The sequence below is a fragment of the Halyomorpha halys genome, unplaced genomic scaffold (assembly GCF_000696795.3).
Source record: "Halyomorpha halys isolate HHAL.00 unplaced genomic scaffold, Hhal_1.1 Scaffold2994.1, whole genome shotgun sequence".
Lineage (NCBI taxonomy): Eukaryota > Metazoa > Arthropoda > Insecta > Hemiptera > Pentatomidae > Halyomorpha > Halyomorpha halys.
The window spans coordinates 22387-35968 of record NW_027106145.1 but is presented as its reverse complement, the minus strand read 5'-3'; the positions used below and the strand labels follow the sequence as shown (position 1 = coordinate 35968).

Genomic DNA, 13582 nt, shown 5'->3' with positions numbered 1-13582 from the left:
ATACACACATTTGTTTTAGAATGAAAATTAATTACTGCTTACGTGTTTTAACTAACTTTTATTGGTGAATCTGAAATTAGCCAACAGGCTAGCACGAAAATAGAAATATACAAGAAACTCAAATTATTTAATTATATATGTATATAAGGAATATTATGAATTTAACAGTAACAGATAATGTGTATATATGAAGTATAAATGCTCTCGATGAATAACTATAGGAGCAAATAAATGCTTTTAATTTTCCGTTGTTGTTACAGTATTAAAATTTTACTTTCACTCACATATTGATGAACAATATAATAAGGGAAGTATTACCATCCCGACTAATACAAAACTATCTGTTTTGAAACCTACAATGATTGTTTTGATAACGCAGATTGTTTGTCTGATGCACCAACTGTTTTTTTATTTTATGGTTAGATCTAGAGTGAGACAGTGAAGAAGTTATCAATTTTAACAACTTTTTTTTAATATTCTACTACAGAAATACTAGACGCTTGTTCTAGCTTTCGTTTTAACAGAAATTGTATTTTTAAACTTAATTGTTTTTCATATTTATTTTACTTTATTAACAACGTTATAAGGTTAGGCTACTAAACTCCAAAAACGTTTTTATCAAGTCTAAACAACATCATACTTGTCATCAACAACCCAAAAAAACTCTTTAATATCAGTTTCTAAAGAAAGAAATTTATATCTGCCCCGATGATTTCTGCTACCATTTGACCATATTTATTTTCCAAAACCCGCCCAATCAAATTAAAATTTTATAGGACGTTAAATGATACTAAATGATACAAATCGGCCTTTTCTGAGTGCATTTTATTAAAATATAATGAGATATATATGATGTATAAATTTATGAATGTTTCCTTACCATTAAATCCAGCAAATGTATACTCTATTCTTGATATTATATAGAAGGAAAACCTTCGTAAATTTAAATTGGAACAGAAAAAAAGTTAAATTAAAAACTAACTTTATCTTCTGACTCACAAAAAAACACATTAAAATTTTAAGCAATGTCCCCGTACCAATTTAGAGATAGAGGGTGATCCATGGGCATATTCATTCATGCTATGAATAAATATTTTTTTGTTTATTTATGTTCTTTCTACTGACCGCACTCCTCCTCCCTCCCCCCCCCCCCGACCGATGACTATGACTTGACCACCCCACGCCTAGTTTTGATCCTGGGTTTGCTCTTGTTGGGATGTATCGTTTGAGTAGGAATGGTTTGGGTCAGTGTTTTCTTTCAAAGAATTATTAAGCCGATAAAAACTTTCAAATCCGTGGCTAAAAATTATTCATGATGAGGATCCTTTCAAGTGGCCGCTTGGTCTAGGGGTATGATTCCTGCTTTGGGTGCAGGAGGTCCCGGGTTCAAATCCCGGAGCGGCCCGTGTCTTTTTAAAATAAAATAATATAATATAGCTCTCATTTTATCCAAATCACTCAGGTAACGTTATGTGCAAACCACTTGATATTTTTATTATCTTGATGCACTAAAATCAATATCTCTCTATTTATAAAAGAGATCTGTAAAATCTTAGTCTTCGATAGACTTTGTTATTTCTGGACCGATTTACGTGGGTTTTTTTGCTAAATGTTCCAATTGGAAGGTTTAAAGACTTAGTAATCCTGAGATTTTTGGCTTGAAAAAAAGATACGATCAAAATTAAGCGTGAGGCCCGAGGTAGAGTAAGTCGGCACATTTAAAAAAAAAAACAAATCATATTCGTTTTCAGGGTTGTCCCAAAGTTTCACTTTGATTTAATTCGTGCATTTTATGTTTCCTCTGTCGACTATTTTTCACTTAATCGTTAATAACTCCTTTCCCTTTTATCCGATTGTCACGTTAATAGTACTGTTGGATAGCTGAATGTCTGCTCTTGTAGCCGAAATCGGCTATCGAAACTAACGAAAGTTATACATCTTTGATGTTTTTTTTAGGGAAAAATATATATATATATAAAAGAGCTGTCGAATCTTTGTCCTCGATAGACTTTATTATTACTGGACCGATTTACTGGGGGTATTTTTCTAAATTTGTCAACAATAAACTTTTGAATTACTGGACCGATTTACTTGCAGTTATTTTTTTTTTTTAATACTAATTTACTATTAAAAAACCGTTTACCACACTTCCATATGCCATTCGGTCGTTTTACGTGCATTTCTTTTCAAAATGTTCCATTTCGCCATGGAAGGTTTAAAGATAATAAAATCCCCGAATTTCCGAAGAAAAAATATATTGAAGAAAATTGAGAGTTTAATATAATAAAATGAATTAGTGGACTTTTTTACTCCCAAAAAATATTTTACCACTCTTCGATATGCCAATCAGTCTCAGTTTGGGTATAGTACTGATATTGAAGCACAGTGAGAGTTTTTGTTTCAAAACTGAATATGTTACTAAATCTTAATGTTACTTATTATTATTATAATCTTTACTTAAACCACTGCAAAGTATGGTGTCGATTGGTTAAGTAATGTTGAAGCTATTAATATTTTTTAAAAATAAATATGATTCCAACTTTATAGCATGTATTGGTTCAATTTATGTTACCAGAACATAATAATAATTTTAAATTTGAAACAATTAATTAATAACATTCTAAAATTTGAATTTTATAATAAAAATAAATTTAAAAAAGTAAAAAAAAATTGATACTAATCAACTTCTCATTACTATTTTTTTTTTTTAATTCGAGATGAATGTACGAATTGTGTAGATGTTACGTCATTTTAAAATATGTGCGGAATAGGCTATAACTTTTTCTTACTGTTAAAAAGTTTTTTTTTTTTAATATGCTGTACAGATAAGAACTGTCAAAGCAGTAACGCACTGGTGGGCTACATTAAGGTATAACACTAGCTTAAGAGGTGTAGTACCGTAAACTTCAAAGCTTCATATAGCTGAGTTTGGACAAGCAGTGATAGTGAAAGAAAGGTCAGTAGGGATAGTGAAGAGTTATACCTTCGGATTGGTGGGTGTAAACTTTAGTTAGAAGATAAATATAGATTATTTGGATTTTTTCATTTTCTCCATGTTATTCTGAGTTTCTTCCATGACTCAAACTTTTTATTGCTGGATATTTTTTTCTAGGATATGAAGTTAAATTTGATATCTAACTTGGTCAAAACCGCAGTTTTCAATTTTAGCCAATTTTTTAATGTTGCTCGATTTAACTAATTTTTCAACTTAAACCTACTACATATGTAAATATGTAAGTAAGTATATGTTAATGTATCTTAGTATTTGGCCGAAAAAAACAAAACAAACTTAAACCTCCTCTTCTGGTTTGAAATAAATGTTTCAAAGAAATACCTTCGCTAAATGGAGGTACTTGAACGTTTCCCTTCAATTATTTTTTGTGCTGTGATCTCCTTCCAGAGACGGCGTTTTCCAATTTTAGCTACTTTTTCAATGTTGCTTGAAGGATGAGTAATACCTCACTACTGCAAACACGCGTACCAAAACGGCAGGGCAAGGTAGAAAATAAAATAAAATGTTGATCAATTTCATTTATTTTTTATCTTAAGTCTCCTCTCCTTGTTTTAAATAAATGATTCGAAAGTGAGAAAAATGTAACCATTTAAGTAGTACTATTAAATACAATAAAGGTGTTAAGCTCGACAGAAATTTGACTATACAAATACAAACCGATATGGAATCAATTTTTTTTCCTTAATGTGATTAAAAAGTAAATATCAATTTTATTTAATAACCTCTTTCTTTGTAGTAATTCGTAAAGTGTGACTGTGGATAACTTTTCGCAACAAATTGGAGGTACCTTCCTCCATTAAAAGTGCCCTCACATGTGGTTATATGTTTCACAACGTTTATGTTTAATTTATTTTTTGAAAAATTTAACTTTTTTTTCATACAACAGTATTTTAAAACCAATTTATTAATAGTAAACCACGAATCGTAAAATAAACATTCAAGCATCTGAAATGAGATTCCCTAGAAAGAAAAATAAGAAATCCAGAAGAGACTGAATCAGTAAAACAACCAATAGAGTAAACCAACCTCGGTGTCGAATCAGAAGAAAAGCGACTCAGGTGGTTTAGACACGTTTTAAGAATGAACAACAACCGTCTTAGAAGGATGACATATAAAGGATGGCGGTAGAAGGCTCAGAGGCGATCCCGACGAACGTGGGAATATGGAATACGACAATGCTTTTCTAAGAGAGGTATGGATTAAAATAGGAGGGGTTAGATAGTTAAAGATATTAAAAATTAGTCGAGGCTATATTAACAGACATCTCACACTGCATCAGCAGTATACAAGGCATGATTATGACGATGAGCAGAAATAATACTTCAACCTGCTATAAAACATTTAGAAGAAGACGAATAACCTACAAAGTATTAAGTATCTAGCATCCAATTCAAAATGACACAGTAAATATCCTACTCAAAAAGACCAGGGTGTAAAGAGGACTATGTTATACGGTAAAATTAACAATTACTTTATATTTCCATTACATGCTTGTAAAGTTACTGGTAAAACATACAACTATTACTATGATCCTAAAAAGGCAGGTGAAATTCTATTACCAGCTACGGTGGGAACATGGAAATAAACAATAATGATAAAGGAGACTAGGCGGGGAGCGGTGATCCTTGGCCGAGATCACCTTGCGCAGGAATATAGCCACCTCATGAATATATATTACGGTCCGCTATTTCTCCACTTCTCGCCTTCTTGAATCTCACGAAATAAAAAATAAAAGAAAAACACACAGGTGGGGGTTACCATCAGAGGGAACATCCAATCGCAAGAAACAACCACTGGGAACTTCCTCACCTGCTCTCTCATACATATCTCTCCGAAGGGTTTAATATATTTCTCTCATGGTTTATTTTCCCTCAGAAGCTCACACGCGAAACAAAAATATTTCCATATAATGCTCTCAGGATTAGGTAGAGATAGGCTTTAGATTGAATTATAAGTCTACATAATATATTTTTACTTACATGTGTATTTTACCCATCTTGGGTAAAGGGAAAAAAATCTGCAAATATTATTCCTCCTACACAATCTTTTGTGTGATGGTTTGAGTAGACTTTCTTCTCAAATAATATTATTTCAGGATGAGGAGAATTGTTATAGCTCAACTAAATTTTGAAAAAAAAAATTACCAATTATCAAAAAAGCTTTTGGTTACTCAATAATAATATGTAATATATGTAGTATACTATATTAATATATTTTAATAAATAACTATATAATAAAAAAATAAAGGCTTTTTTCCTATAAATTGTTGATCCCGGCGGAGAAAAATAAGGTTAAAAAATTATACAGACAAAAAATTAAACATATAACAAGTCTTTGAACACAGCATTGTATATAAATGTATTTTTTATTTACAATGAGGCAAAAGTAAATTTATTTTGTATATATGAGGCATTTACTCCTACCAGAGTCGACCAACCCACAATCGTGATTTTGAGAAAAATGCTCCAGATAGAAATTGTCAAACTTCAAACCAGTTTTCATATATCTGTTTTGAAATGAAGGCTTGGCCTAGCGTGCTGTTTCCACTCCTGAACACTACTTGGTGGTTGCCTATTATATTCTCGTAATACCGATATATCTGATTTAGCAGGATATTGCAATTAATCTGTAATTACCGCACTTATAGCTAAAGCCTTTCTTTAGGATAGGACAGATCAGACCCTTGTTCCAGGCGTCTGGTATCCTTTCCTCCTCTCATATTTTCTGGATTAGTTTCAATAGCTTGGCTCTTAGAGATTCTCCATTATTTTTGAACAGTATCGTAGGCTGTCTATTCTTGGGGCTTTCCGAGTATCCGGTTTTCCCACCTTCTGTGGGTCGAAGTCCACATCGTTCGTAGGCTCTCTTTTATTCCAAATTTCCTGAAAATTTTCTTTCCAGATGTTGAGTATATTTTCTGCGGACGACTTTTTTCAACTTTTCCTCACATTTCCGTGTTTCTCCCTCTATATCCCACCCTTTCTTTCTTGATATCTGCGTAAATGCTTAATTTCTAGACTGCCAGTTATCCTCAATTGAAATCTTTCTTTAAGGAATTCTTTTTTTGCTTTTCAGATTATTTTATTTGTCTTTTTTCTGGTGGCCATGTATTTATCGAGCGTTGTTCGATCAATTCTAGTTACGCTAAGGACGTTAATTTTCCTTCTCTCCTCCACTGCCTTTCCGCAATGTTCTGTAAACCACTTCTTGGCTTTTCGTTTCTCCTGAATACCTATTACTTTCTTTTATCTCGGTTTCTAACGCCTCCCGGCTTGTTTATCAACCATGAGACCTTCCAAGTCCAAGAGTTCGAATTTATTTTTCAGCTCAGTTTGGAATTTATCTTTTACTTCAGGATTTTTCATATTCCGAACTTCATCCCTCCTCCTTTTGATTTGTTTTCCAATGTTGTGGATTCTCCTCAACTTCTGACTCTCTGTTTTACTCCGCTCCAAAAGTAGATGTATAAAGAAGATTAATTTTTGCATTGATAAAAAATACTGTTACGATCACTTTCAAGACGGCCGCTTGGTCTAGGGGTATGATTCCTGCTTTGGGTGCAGGAGGTCCCGGGTTCAAATCCCGGAGCGGCCCGGTTATTTTTTATAATTATTTTTAAAAATCTAATTTCCAATAACCAGAGTAAGAAAAATGGGATCGATTAGTACCAATATTAAATTATAATAACATATACTATGATTGTTGAAAGATGGAAATCATATAGTAATCCCAATATTATTCACTAAATGATTAATCTGGTAAATGAATTTATTTTGATTCAAGAATTGGTTTGAAATTGTATTTATTTATTATTCTTCCTTCTACTGTTGGCTTTAGTGGACATTTTGATCTTTAAACCCCTCTGAACATCCTGCTTTATCTCTATAATACCTAGATATATCTCTATAGTCATCTTGTTTGATTCAGCTTATTTTTCTGCATATTTGCCATTGTTATGTAATGATTTTATTGAGAACTTCCCGCTACATAGATACAATAAGTATAAACTTAATATCTTGAAAGGAAAATAATTCAAATCTTAATTTATTTACTTCACATTATAGTCTTCATCAGTCATCGCACGTTCAGTTTATTCTACACTCCTTTGTACGGTATCTACCAGGTAGAGTTGGGCAATGTTTGGTTGCTTTTTCAGTTTTGTGTAAAACGTATGTAGTTACAGAGTGCAAAGTTTAATCAAGTATAAATAAACTAAAGAATTATGACTAATTTTGTAATCGATAGTTTAATTTTAAACTACTTTTTTAAAAACAAATTTACATTAGTTTTAAGTAAACTTTAAAACTTTTACTTAAGTTTTAAGTAAGCTTGTAATCAATTACTTCTTGTACCTAAATACTAAGTGATTGAAAATGTTGAGTAACATCATAATAAATATAACTAACATTAGAATAAAAAATGTATGTGTAATGAGTAAAAAGTGAAATCAAATAGTTATTTTCTATAGCAAAATATATGTAAATAAAAAAAAAAAAACTATTCAAATTAGTAATTAGTACAAGTGATGGGAATGATAACTAGATTTTATTTTTTGTAATATTTATTACTAATACTAGTATTTAAACTAGTTGAGTTAGAGTTACGTGTACTCATTTTTAATTGATTGAGTAAATATTATTTTAATTGTACTCACCTTGAAATATTTTGATTATGAGTATTGAACTCTGTACACAATTTTTTTTACAAGTAAATAAAAAATGCCTTTTACTCATTATTATTATCTTTCCAACGACAACTTGTTTTTATAAAAAAAGAACCTATAGGTTATTATCTGAAGATGCGCAGATTTCACTGCCTAAAATTTCAATAATAGAAAGTACGCAGGAGTACCTTTAATTACAGTTTAAAAAATTATGAAAAAAATCTTTAAAGGGTAAGTTAAGGGGTTACCGAAAAACGTCAGGACATTTTTCAATAGAATTCTCATGTAATAACTGAAAAAGTCAGTTAGTGAATTTAAGCTAACAATCAATTGTAGATCGAAATCTAATTTTGAAAGTTTGTTACCTAGATGGTGGAATATGGAGAGGAAAACGATCTTTTTTAATTTTTTATTTAATAGCTATAAATCTATTTTGAAGGTAAAATGTAGCCTCCATATGATTTAAACATTTTCAAGTTATGACCTCTACATTAAAAATTACAGTAATTTAGCAAATCAGGTTTAATTATTTAAATGTAAAGTTTAATTTTTATTGTTTTGTTTTTTTATTTCATGCATTCAACAAATTACGGCTAGTTGTAAATGTATTTATAGCACATACATTTTTAAATTACAATCGTGAACATACTGCTTCTGACCTTTTTTAATTTTTAATTATTCTAGTGGAAAAAGTGTGAAAAGTATTTTTAAATATATGTTCTGTGCCTGAATGATTTTTTAAAGTTTAGAATCAGTGATAATACATGAAAGCACATTATGTTTATGTATTTAGAAACTAATTCGTTTGAATAAATTGCCAATTTCTGACAAATGACCGCTATTAGTGAATACCAAATACTTACCCATTGCTTATACGGGTTATTTATTATGCCTTTATTATACTCTATCATAACCTTGGTTAAGTCTCAGATTCGGAATAAGCAAAGTTCAAAGATTATACCTGCTTGTGTATTTTTTAAGCAAAATAAACTTTCTTTTACTGGGATCCAATAATTGCAGAGAGTGAATAGAAAGGTGGACATGACGCAAGAGTTGCGGAAGAGAAACTTCACTGTCTTGCAGACTTCTTAATAGCGGCCATGTCCGATTCTTATCTGTTCCTTATCTTCTCACGAGCCAGAGTAACTCGACCAGTGACCCGTCCCTACATATATTTATAATGAGATATATCATACCTGGTTTAAATGAGAAACTTAGCCCAGTCCATGAACTGGATAATTATTTTATTTACATTATTTTCTCCTTGTTTTAAAAATATTCAAGCGGAGGTGTAATTTGGAGAAAAATTAATTTTCCAGTATATTATTAGAATTCTTTTAAGCATAATTTTTTAAAAGATAAATAAAAGATTTTTTAAAAATAATAACTAAAGTCTTCATAGATAATCAAAAAGGTTTCCAAAACAAATTAATTTTCAAACTATCAGGAAAAATATAAAAATTGCATTATACGATTGGATTGGTGAGAACATTTTTTAAATTAATCTAAGTCAAGGCTTTAGATTATTTTTATATTTGTATAAATTAAATTAATGAATCTGTAATCCGATTTTGATGAAGTTTTAGTGATGATACGGTTAGATATCTAGTTTGACTTTTATTAACTTTATCAGAGTATGTCCTCTTACTTCGTTTACAAATGTATAAAAGTATTTTCTTTGCCACACTTACATTTCAAAATGATCTAGAGTACTATGTATCAAAAGTAGGTATGTTTCAAAATACATTTTTTCTCGACAACGGCTCGTCTATTAGATTTTGTTCTGAAATGACAATAAATGTTCTTTCAAAATAACCTTGAAATATAAATAATTATATATCCGATACAAATTTACAGAAAATGGAAAGTTTAATAAAAGAAAAAAAAAAGAAGAAAAGAAAATAATGATATAAAAATGAAAATGAAATAGAAGTAGTGAAGAAGCTATATTGTTCCATGTACATGGAAATTTGTTTTTGGAAAATCCTATATATTGAAAAAAATGAACACTTGACTTAATGGAGAGGTGTAAAAATATCAACAATTTTATATCAGGGACGAAAAATTACTGCAGTATGATTCAGGAAAATTGCTACGATATTATTTTTTCTTTTAAATAGTAACAAAATTGAAAACAAATTTAAAATTAAAACTATAGATTATAAAGAAACTTTTTGAAAATGGACAATAGCCTGAAACTTCAACAACAGACGAATTCAATTCAATACTAAGTTATCAAAAATAGGAATTTCATTAAAGAACCCTCTAAATTATTCTTTATATAAAAAAGAGTGACCACATAAAATAAACAAGATCGGAAATGAATTGATGTATGGTTTTTAAATCTCGTATCCACGGTCGTTGAGACATTTAAACTAAAGGAAAGGGGTAAATAAAATCTAATTACTTTTCATTTATGCTTAAAAACTGTATATACGTTTGTAATATGGATCTCTGAACAAACAGATTTTATGTTATTATATGTGGCTATAATTACAACTATGTCAGCATCATTAATATATAGAATAATTAGTACCTAAATAGTAGTGTATTGATTTAATTAACTGTTAACGTAGAGCCAAGCAGGCTAAATATTTTTACAACCTTTGGCATGCTGACAGAGTATAACTTTCACTTTAATGTTAAAAATTGACGAGCGGAATACTGTTGAACCAGCAACCTACATAGCAAAGCAAATATGAGGTAAATGACCACATCGCTGATAGAAATGTTACCTCTCGTCGGCAAATAGTCAGTTCAATTAACCTCAATATTTAAAGTGTCTATTGCAGGACGTTACATTTACACGTTATTTCGATTTCAATATAGGGACGTTAGTTGGCTGTTGGTTGTCTTTCAACGAAGGATTACGAATCTTATTTTATACGAGTACAATTTAATGCGTGTTTAGGAATTTTACCATATTATTTTATTGTTAACACTCTCTACTGCTCGAGTATAAATGATTGGTAAGCAGCATTCTTAATCATGTAAATAATTAGATAAAACCAGAAACAAACATAAAAATTAGTCAATTTTATTACCTGAATCTGGAGACAATTCTTTATTTATTGACGTTTGGATCATTGCATGTCAAATTATTCGGGTCATGACACCCACCTTCTAAGGCTTAGATAAAATGAGGCATAATTAATTCTATTACTATACTGACTGTACTTGCAAAAAAAATTTTCCCTTAACATTCATAGTTTTTTTAAATATTAATTTAGTGCTAGCCGAAGTACGTGCTCATCACACCTTTAATTTTTTTTCTGAAAATATTCTAGATATCCTTATGACATTTTTCAAGAAATATTTATATATTACCTGAAAACTGAAAAAAATAACAATTCTTATTTACCTATTTCACTTTCCTAAAAAACTAGAAATACCTAAATCTATTTTTTTTAGAAATTTAAGAAACGTTTATTTGTTTTTACAAAAACCACTATATCAAGAGGGATGATAAAATGATCCTATTTGTTTAAAAATAACCCTGAATGTAGAAGATATAAGGAAAATAAATAATATAGGTGGTTTTTTCAAATAATAATTTATTAAGAACGATTATAGAATTTCTTTTAAAATTCAAACGATAATGGCTACTTACAATAAAAAAATACTAATAAGTTGCGACCAATAACACGATTTTTATAATACTTAATAAAATAACGCATGATTCTACAGACCTCTTGTTTTAACCTTTATTTTATAGGATAACTATCTATATATTCTTTCTATATTGGAGAATTGTTTCGAGTTATGGCAAGAATGTTTGGCTGAAGACGATAATTTCTGCAATTAACATTAAAATATATTAAAAAGAAACAACTCACAGTATTGAATGTATGTTTTGAAAAATATATCGAATGCTGATACTTTTTAGTTCTACCAAAAATCCTTATGTAAGTAAAAATTAACGCATCATTCCAGAGAATGAGCCTTACTCGAAGCCATATTAAACTTCACGTTTACAAGAAGAAAAAAATACTTGTTTGTGCTTCTTTCAACTACTAAACGGGTATGGCAGTAGAAGAATAAAAGAAAAAAAATTTCAAATCGAGTCCAAAAAGTGCCCTGAATGCTGTTGTTATGAAAATACGTAGTAATCTCAATATCCAATTCATATTCTTGCTTCTTGCTTCTAAATTTCTTAACTAACATTAATATGCACTGTTACTGTTCTTCATGTTTTGTGTAGTTTATTGTGCTATTCTTTTGATGCAACTCTACGCTCAGGAACACCGTTTTCAACTTTATTGAACCAGTCTTTCTCTTGATTAATTTTAATTTTCATTCTGAGTGGTTACTTATTTTTGTAAAACATCTGATGGTAGATAATAAGGTGGACCATTCTAAGGTTAATTGAAGTAAAATAAAGGCAAATTAAACCCAAAAAGGCAAACATCTGCCACAAGTTACAAATCTCATCCAAAAAAATTAAATTCCAAAAATTTTGGAATTATTTAAAATTAAAAAAAAAATAGAGGGCTTCTGATATAATATTTATTACCAACCTATACCAATGGTAAGCTGCTTTTGTCCACCATGTCATGGTAATCTTAAAAAATCTAATTAGTACACAATAAATGAATGAGATAAAAGGGAACGATGAACTACTGAATTTATTAATTTAATATCGAAAAATGTACCAATACCATTTAATTTTATAGAAATATCAAAAAATAGTTAATTATTTTTAAATTTCATTGCTCAGGACTTCTAAAACATTTTTAAAAAATCTGACACTTTGATAGAATTCGTTTTTATATCATAAAAAATAAATAATAGGTTGCTTTGAATAAATGTCTCTTTTTAAGTCCATCCTAGTGCGATCCATGGAGTGTTGTTTTGATCAACGATTTCTATACATTATATAATTCCAATATATTCATGAATGTATATTCATCCACATATAACTTCACTTTAATATCATGGTTTTGATTTAAGAATCTTCAACCGGTCGATTATGCTTATCCTCCACTTACATAGGCTTAACTATTGAACAGGTTTACGATATTAGAGTTAAGTAGATCTTAACCCAGACCTATCTCGAGGGAATGAGATTCTAATAGGATTTGAGGCTTAAATTATAATTACCAGCCGTGGGGGTGAGTTTGGCAGCGGTGGTGTGACGTGAGGGTTTAGCTCCCTCTATTACACCTGTAATCATCCTCGGTCTTACCTCACCTGGAGTCAAGGAGGGTTTGGGGAAAAGAGATGAATTAGTGAGAAATTTTTTATTGTATTTATTTTATATTAATCAAAATGAAATATTATCTCTAAATAAAGTAGTCTGATTTTGGATTAGATTGTATGCCACATTTTCTAGAAATACACTTTTCTGTGTGTGTACCTAATACTGTGTAATGCACTTTCGTACCTAAATACTTCAATCTATTGGTGTCTAAAAGTCTCAGCGGTGAAAACACACTAATTAGAGATACTTGAATGTTTAGGGGCATCATACGAATGATGTGTAAGGAATTTAAGATAGGTTCTACGGATGCTTTTCAATTCAAATTAACATAGTCAGATATAAAGGAGTATGAAAATGTATTCATGTATATTATTATAATATACATCAAATCATCCGCATGAATAAGCTTCTTCTGCTGGAAATATTTATAAATTTTACTACAGTTATTATTTAATAAAATAATGAATGTTATTGAGGCACTTTTTAGTAGTAGTATTTTTTGTATGAAGTCAGATTTTAAATTTCTTTAGATTATATGAAATTTAAAGAAAAACATATGTAAAGAATATAGGTGATTATAGCTTTCACACTGTTTTATCCTATTTTTTTTTTAAACATGTCTGAAACACGTTTATGCAAGCATAAGCTATTAGTAAGTATGTCTAGGTACCAACTCAATCAATCCCTGAAAATGTCAGAAAAATTG

At 29.9% G+C, this 13582-nt stretch overlaps 2 non-coding genes across 2 annotated transcripts; both read left to right on the top strand.

Annotated features, from left to right (window-relative positions):
- The first annotated feature begins 1333 nt into the window (after positions 1 to 1333).
- Positions 1334 to 1405, top strand: TRNAP-UGG (transfer RNA proline (anticodon UGG)). Its single transcript has one exon. It is a non-coding gene; the product is annotated as a tRNA-Pro (tRNA).
- A 5130-nt stretch (positions 1406 to 6535) lies between these two features.
- TRNAP-UGG (transfer RNA proline (anticodon UGG)) lies at positions 6536 to 6607 on the top strand. The gene has a single exon. It is a non-coding gene; the product is annotated as a tRNA-Pro (tRNA).
- The last annotated feature ends 6975 nt before the right edge of the window (positions 6608 to 13582 follow it).